General features: G+C 36.4%; 1 non-coding gene across 1 annotated transcript; it reads right to left on the bottom strand.

Moving 5' to 3' along the window:
* Nucleotides 1-7,353: 7,353 nt before the first annotated feature.
* LOC130977456 (small nucleolar RNA R71) lies at nt 7,354-7,461 on the bottom strand. Its single transcript, XR_009085146.1, has one exon. It is a non-coding gene; the product is annotated as a small nucleolar RNA R71 (small nucleolar RNA).
* Between the last annotated feature and the right edge of the window lie 1,277 nt (nt 7,462-8,738).

Raw genomic sequence — 8,738 nt, forward strand, 5'->3', positions numbered from 1 at the left:
ACTAGAAAACTAGTTATTACTGACGGATATTTTCGACAAATTTTATCCTACAGAAATACAGATGAAATTTTAGAAAAAATTTTGTCGGAAAAAAAAAAAGAATTAGCATAAATTACAGATAGAAAATAGAATCCGTCGATAATTCTGTCGATAAAATTAATTTTTTTGTGAGAAATGATTACAGACAGAAAATCCGTCTGTAATTAAATAGACAAAACGCTGCATTTTATTAACTTATTACAGACGAAAAATCCATCTGTAATTTAAAATTTTATGTCAGAAAATTTTAATTTAGACCTAACTTCATCCCTACCCTATCGACGTCCTTTCACATACACAAAATCACAATCAAACCAGTTGTTCCTCTCTCATTCAACGAGCTTCTCCGTCACACAAGCTTCTTCTTCTCCTTTCCTCACTCACAGCGCCACCGCCGCTACCCTAACCACCGCAGCTACCTTCTCCTTCTTCTCCTCTCTTTTAAACACTGAACTAGTAGAACGCAGTCCCTGTCTCTCTCGTTCTTTCTCGTTCGCAGAACAAATCAAGCTCAAACTCCTATTCTCTTCGTCTCAGGTGAGCTCCAGCACGTCGGCGCCACCTGTAGCAGCATCTGTCCCCACCACCGCCGCGCCTCTCTCTCTCTTTTTATTCCCACTCAGTTCTGGCTCGCATATCTTTTCAGCGCCGCAGCCATCATCTCCTCCCGTCAATGCTTCCAGGTTTTGGTTTCAAAATTCTTTTAATTTCTATTAAGTTCAATTAATTTTGTTTTGTTAATTTGATTTTAGTAATTAGTTTAGTTAGATTTGTTTTCTAATTAATGGTTTTTAGGTTTTGATTAGATTAGGTTTAGTTAGATTTATTTCTTTTCTGATTTTAGTAATTAGTTTGATTTAAAATTTGTTGTTGAAACTTTTTTCCTCATGGTTTTTCAATTTTTGGTGTTGTGGCGTAGATAGAAAGAAAGCAAAAAGGAAAAGATGTTGAAGATGAAGGTGTATGCGGACCGCATGTCCCATCCATCTCGTGTCATTCTTATCTTCTGCAAGTAACTCAATTCAACGTTGTATTTCTTTTCTGGAATTTGAATTCTGCTACTACTACTGCTAATGCTTAATTTCTCAATAGAGTTAATGGAATAGAATTCGATGAGATAAAAGTTGAAAACTCCAAAAGACAGCAGTTATCTCCCGAATTTACAGGTAATCGTTACAATTACTATGATTCCGAAGACACTTATCTACCTCTTTAATTAAACCTCCATAATCTGTCTCTATCAGCTATCAACCCTTTCAAGAAACTCCCTGCTATTATTGATGGAAGGTTCAAGCTATTCGAGAGGTATTTCCTTCTTATTTCAATTTCATTTTGATCAATCATTTCCATGAATTTAACTTTAATTAGACGTGTTCTTTTCTTCTTGGCAGTCACGCAATTCTTATCTATCTTGCTTCTGCCTTTCCTGGTATTGCTGATCATTGGTTGGTATTATCCTCTTTTCACTTATTTAATCACAATAATTTTCTTATGACTCCATAGACATGTGAATGACCACAGTATTAGGTACTTAGTTGTCACATCTGCATCACTTAAATTAAACAGAAAATCTTCTTCTTTTCAGGATGTATGGTGTGGCCCTGGAATTGGACTCGCATCAGATCATGCTTCTGCTTCTGTGGATTGTGTGGTGGCAAGGAAGAATGCTTCTTCAAGAAAGAACCTTGATGCTGTTGAGAGAGCAACACATAGGGAAGAGGTATTCTTCTTTCTCTACCATCATCTTCTACTTCAATTCTTATTGTTTTCTTTTTTATTTATTTAATTGATTCATTTATGTTGTTTTCTCTTCAGACACTGCATTTTTATGTTCATATAATTGTTGTGAATTGAAGCCTCTTCTCTTCCTCAACTCAATAACAGTTCTTGATTGTTTAATTGATCAAAGACTGTACATTGGTTTGCCTGATGCGAAGCAAAGAGTCCAAATTTTTGGTGTGCATAGTTTTGGAAAGCAACTTGCAGAGGATGTTGACTTTGAAAAGGTATATTGCTTATCTATTCAAATTCACTTCTCTCTTTTCCATTGAATTCATACATTGATTTCTTACATCAACAGCTTGTCTTCCAAACTGTTGGATTCTCAAGAGTAGATATAAGAAACCTTGTCAATGAAGCAGCAATAATGATGGCGGGTTTCTACTACATTTGATTTTATTCTTTGTTGTGCTACTAACTTCCAGATTTAGACCTGCTGTAACAACATCGTAGTGGTGTCTTCAGTGTGACTTTAATATGTCTGTAGTTGAAGGGAATGTGATTAATCACGGTTAAGAACTATAGGTTTTTGGTAAAGGGAGTTAATGTACAAATGATAGAGTTGATGCATTACAAAATATTTAAGGGCTGCAGCATCTATTTGTTTTTTAATCTGAGAAGGCTCGAAGTGAGTTGGAGTATAGTCCAATCTTCTCATTCAGTTTATGAGAATTGACAATCATGTATTTTTCATTTGTAGTAGGAAACTGATATAGAGAAACAAAGCCTTAAGCTAGTGTTTTTTAGTGCTAGTAGTAGTTATGAAAGCCCAGGCCCATGAATAGCCATAATCAAATCCTTTCATAGCTTCTGGTCATCTTGTATGCAGTTTACATGGTAAATTCCCCTTGCTGCTCTTCTCTTTGTTACTATATTAGTAAGCAAAGATAAGATGCAAAATTAAAGCTTCTATTATTGGCTGCAGGTGAGGAAAGGGCATTCAAAAATTTCCTAGTAGGTCATTGTTGATGTATTAGATAAACAACTGCTTAAGGGTATAGGTGTGCTTCTCACTGAGGAAGAGCAACAAAAATGTGAAGAAAGTGTACGTGTATTACCATTAGTTCTTCTCATTCTGAATTGGTGATAGTGAAACATCTTGTATATTGAACTCATTACTGTAATTTTGGTATCTGTTGAAAATAAGAGACTACTTGCTGTTCATGAAGCTGGTCACGTTGTGTTAGCTCACTTATTTCCTCGGTTTGACTGGCATGCATTTTCGCAACTCCTGCCTGGTGGTAAAGTATGCTATATTTTCTTCCAGTTAGTTTAATTGCTGCTTGATTTTATTTTCAATTTGGGATTAAGCTAGCTTTTGTGATTTATTTGGTTACTCTGATGAATTTTTTATTTAATCAAAGCATTTTGAATGATGCATGTAAGCTATTTGATGAAAAGCCTGAGAAACGGGATATTGATTTGGAAAAGAATAGATTCTTTAGAGCAAACACTAAGCAGGTTGTTCATCTATTTATATTTTTATTCATTTAACAAAAGCTTAACAAATTAGAGCAAAGGCTTAATTCATAACTTTTTTTTTCTTATGAACTTTATGTTTACCTTTTAAATTATAGTTTAAATTAAGATCATACTTTTTTATCTTCTTGAGGCAGCTCTATTGAAAAAAAGATGAACTCTCTTGTGTTAATAAATCGAGACAATGTTTATCTTTCTATTCTTAGCCATATCCCTGTACTATGGGTACCCTTTTCACACACAAGTTTTACTTTTAAAATGAAAAGTTCTTATTGGTGCCAATTTTTTTCACTTTTTTAAGGATAATAAACTAGATGCTTAGAAAAGAGAACAAAAAACTAAACTTTTTCATGATAGCTGATGAGCGGATAATTTATACGCTTTTTGGCATTGTTTTTAGTATGCTTTTGGTAGTTTGAGTTGAGTTTTTAGTATATTTCTATTAGTTTTTAGTTAAAATTCACTTTTCTGGACTTTACTATGAGTTTGTGTGTTTTTCTGTGATTTCAGGTATTTTCTGGCTGAAATTGAGGGTTCTGAGCAAAAATCTGATTCAGAGACTGAAAAGGACTGCAGATGCTGTTGGATTCTGACCTCCCTGCACTCAAAGTGGATTTTCTGGAGCTACAGAAGCCCAATTGGCGCGCTCTCAACGGCGTTGGAAAGTAGACATCCTGGGCTTTCCAGCAATATATGATAGTCCATACTTTGCCCAAGATTTGATGGCCCAAACCGGCGTTCAAAGTCACCTTCAGATTTCCCAGCGTTAAACGCCGGAACTGGCACCTAATTGGGAGTTAAACGCCCAATCTGGCATAAAAGCTGGCGTTTAACTCCAAGAAGAGTCTCTACACGAAAATGCTTCATTGCTCAGCCCAAGCACACACCAAGTGGGCCCGGAAGTGGATTTTTATGTCATTTACTCATCTTTGTAAACCTTAGGCTACTAGTTTTCTATAAGTAGGACCTTTTACTATTGTATTTTCATCTTTTGATCACTTTAGATCTCTAGATCATCTTTGGACATCTAGTTCTTAGATCAGATCTTGGTTCTTCTGGTTCCCTCTCTGGGGCCGAAACCAATGATCACTTTTGTTCTTATGTATTTTCAACGGTGGAGTTTCTACACACCATAGATTAAGGTGTGGAGCTCTGCTGTACCTCGAGTATTAATGCAATTACTATTGTTCTTCTATTCAATTCCGCTTGTTCTTTGTCCAAGATATCACTTGTTCTTCAACTTGATGAATGTGATGATCCGTGACACTCATCATCATTCTCACCTATGAACAAAGTGACTGACAACCACTCTTGTTCTACAAGCATATGAGGCTCTAGTGAATATCTCTTGGATTCTTTAACCGGAATCTTCGTGGTATAGGCGAGAACTGATGGCAGCATTCAAGAGAATCCGGAAGGTCTAACCTTGTCTGTGGTATTCTGAGTAGGATTCAATGATTGAATGACTGTGACGTGCTTCAAACTCCTAGCAGGCGGGGCGTTAGTGACAGACGCAAAAGAATCGATGGATTTTATTCCGGCCTGACCGAGAACCGACAGCTGATTAGCCATATGCTGTGACAGAGCATGGGAACATTTTCACTGAGAGGATGGGAGGTAGCCACTGACAACGGTGAAACCCTACATGAGCTTGCCATGGAAAGGAGTAAGAAGGATTGGATGAAGACTGTAGGAAAGCAGAGAGACGGAAGGGAAGGCATCTTCATACGCTTATCTGAAGCTCTCACCAATGATATACATAAGTATCTCTATCTTTATCTTTATGCTTTATTCATCATCTATACCCATTTGAGTCTGCCTGACTGAGATTTACAAGGTGACCATAGCTTGCTTCATACCAACAATCTCCGTGGGATCGACCCTTACTCACGTAAGGTATTACTTGGACGACCCAGTGCACTTGCTGGTTAGTTGTGCAAAGTTGTGTAGTGAATCACAATTTCGCGCACCAAGTTTTTGGCGCCGTTGCCGGGGATTGTTTGTGTATGGACAACTGACGGTTCATCTTGTTGCTTAGATTAGGTATTATTTTTTTTCAGAGTTCTTAAGAATGAATTCTAGTGTTTCAAGGTGATGTTCTTATCATCACCAAAGCTGATTGATCATCATCAATTTAGCTCTTGAATGCAATGTCCTGCTGAAGCTTAGCTAGCTACGTCTAATTCCTTTAGACTAAAGCTTTAGACTAACATTGCATGATTCCTGGAATTCTCATTAAGAATTTTGATACCTTTATTTTCTTCTTCCACTTAATTTTCGAAAAATCAAAAAAAAAATTACAAAATCATAAAAAAAAATATATTTCTTGTTTAAGTCTAGTGTCTCATTTTATGTTTGGTGTCAATTGCATGTTTCTGTTCTTCTGGCATTTTTCAAATTTATGCATGTGTCTTCATTAATCTTCAAGTTGTTCTTGATGATTTCCTTGTTTTGATCTTTGAATTCTCTTGACTTGAGTGTTTTGTCATATGCATTCTCATTTTGTTAGTGTCAATAGTATACAAACTGCTAAGTTTGGTGTCTTGCATGCATTGTTATTTGATTTTAGTTGCATTTTGATTATTCCTCATTATTAAAAATCCAAAAATATTTTTAATTTGTGTCTTTTCAAGTCAATAATACAGAGAATTGAAGATTCAGAACATACTGCAGAGGAATTATACAGAAAAAGCTGGGCATTCAAAAATGCCCAGTAAAGAAGACAGACTGGCGTTTAAATGCCAGCCAGGGTACCTGGCTGGGCGTTAAACGCCCAAAAGGGTATAGTTTTGGGCGTTAAACGCCAGAATGTGCACCATTCTGGGCGTTTAACGCCAGGATGGCACAAGGGGGAAGATTTTGTTTTCAAAATCAATTTTTTTCAAGTTTTCAAAGTTTTTCAAAATCAAATCTTTTTCAAATCATATCTTTTCAATCAAATGTTTTCAAAATCAATTTCTTTCCTTTTTCAAAGATACTTACTAACAATTAATGATTTGATTGAACATTTTAAGTATGTTGCCTTTTCTGTTGAGAAAGGTTTAATGTTTGAATCATATCTTTTCTTGTTAGGCAAGTCATTAATTTTTAAAATCAAATCTTTTTAAAATTATTTTCAAATCATATCTTTTCAATCATATCTTTTTAAAAGCATAATTTTTTTTATCATATCTTTTTAATCACATCTTTTTCAAAACAGTTTCCAATCAAATCTTTCTGATTTCTAATTTCAAAATCTTTTTCAAAAATCACTTTATTTCTTTCCCACTTTTATTTTCGAAAATCAATTAAGTGTTTTTCAAAATGTTTTCAAAATCTTTTACTTAATTTTCGAAAATTACTTCCCTTCTATGGACTAACACTATTCCTTAATGCAAAATTCGAACTCCATCTTCTTTGATAAGTTCGAATTTTCTACCTCTGTCTTCCATTTTTCTTTTCCTCTGACACCTCAAGGAATCTCTATACTATGACATAGAGGATTCCATATTCTCTTGTTCTCTTCTCTTTCATATGAGCAGGAGCAGAGACAAAGGCATTCTTGTTGAAGCTGACCCTGAACCTGAAAGGACCTTGAAGCAAAAGCTAAGAGAAGCTAAGGCACAACTCTCTGTAGAGGACCTAACCGAATTCTTCAAAGAGGAAGAACACATGGCAGCCGAAAATAACAACAATGCCAACAATGCAAGGAAGGTGCTTGGTGACTTTAATGCACCTACTCCTGACTTCTATGGGAGAAGCATCTCTATCCCTGCCATTGGAGCAAACAACTTTGAGCTTAAGCCTCAATTAGTTTCTCTAATACAACAGAATTGCAAGTTCCATGGACTTCCATTGGAAGATCCTTATCAGTTCTTAGCTGAGTTCTTGCAAATCTGTGACACAGTCAAGACTAATGGGGTAGACCCTGAGATCTATAGACTTATGCTATTCCCTTTTGCTGTAAGAGACAGAGCTAGGACATGGTTGGACTCACAACCTAAAGAAAGCCTGGACTCTTGGGAAAAGCTAGTCAATGCCTTCTTGGCAAAGTTCTTTCCACCTCAAAAATTGAGTAAGCTTAGAGTGGAAGTCCAAACCTTCAGACAGAAGGATGGAGAATCCCTCTATGAAGCTTGGGAAAGATACAAACAATTAATCAGAAAGTGTCCTTCTGACATGCTTTCTGAATGGAGCATCATAGGTATTTTCTATGATGGTCTCTCTGAACTATCCAAGATGTCTTTGGATAGCTCTGCTGGAGGATCTCTTCATCTGAAGAAGACGCCTACAGAGGCTCAAGAACTCATTGAAATGGTTGCAAATAACCAATTCATGTACACTTCTGAAAGGAATCCTGTGAACAATGGGACAAGTCAGAAGAATGGAGTTCTTGAGATTGATACTCTGAATGCCATATTGGCTCAGAATAAAATATTGACTCAACAAGTCAATTTGATTTCTCAAAGTCTGTCTGGAATGCAAAATGCACCAAGCAGTACTAAGGATGCTTCCTCTGAAGAAGAAGCTTATGATCCTGAGAACCCTTCAATGGAAGAGGTGAATTACCTGGGAGAATCCTATGGAAACACCTATAATTCATCATGGAGAAATCACCCAAATTTCTCATGGAAGAATCAAGAGAGACCTCAACAAGGTTTCAACAACAATAATGGTGGAAGAAACAGGTTTAGCAATGGCAAGCCTTTTCCATCATCTTCTCAGCAACAGACAGAGAATTCTAAGCAGAACCAATCTGACTTAGCAACCATGGTCTCTGATCTAATCAAAACCACTCAAAGTTTCATGACTGAAACAAGGTCCTCCATTAGGAATTTGGAGGCACAAGTGGGACAGCTGAGTAAGAAAATTACTGAACTCCCTCCAAGTACTCTTCCAAGCAATACAGAAGAAAATCCAAAAGGAGAGTGCAAAGCCATAACCATGGCCGAATCTGGAGAGGAAAGAGAGGAAGTGGACGCCACTGAGGAAGACCTCAATGGGCGTGCACTAGCCTCCACAGAGTTCCCCAATGAGGAACCATGGGAATCTGAGGCTCAAATTGAGACCATAGAGATTCCATTGGACTTACTTCTGCCTTTCATGAGCTCTGATGAGTATTCTTCCTCTGAAGAGGATGAGTATGACACTGAAGAGCAAGTTGCTAAATACCTTGGAGCAATCATGAAGCTAAATGACAAGTTATTTGGAAATGAGACTTGGGAGAACGAACCTGATGACATGTCGTCATATACCCATTTTCTATGCTTTTTCATACAAGAAATTGATGATTTGTGCTTAAATATTGAATGCTTTTTGTACTTAAATGATATATTTTCTTGATATTTTAATTTTATAAATCTTGTAGGAAATAAGAAGAAAAAGAAGCAAAGAAGCACAAAAAAAAGGAGAAAAAAAGAGCTTTGGGGTACACTTTGAAGTTGGGGTACACTTTGTAGCCT

This window comes from Arachis stenosperma, chromosome 4 (assembly GCF_014773155.1).
Source record: "Arachis stenosperma cultivar V10309 chromosome 4, arast.V10309.gnm1.PFL2, whole genome shotgun sequence".
Classification (NCBI taxonomy): Eukaryota; Viridiplantae; Streptophyta; class Magnoliopsida; order Fabales; family Fabaceae; genus Arachis; species Arachis stenosperma.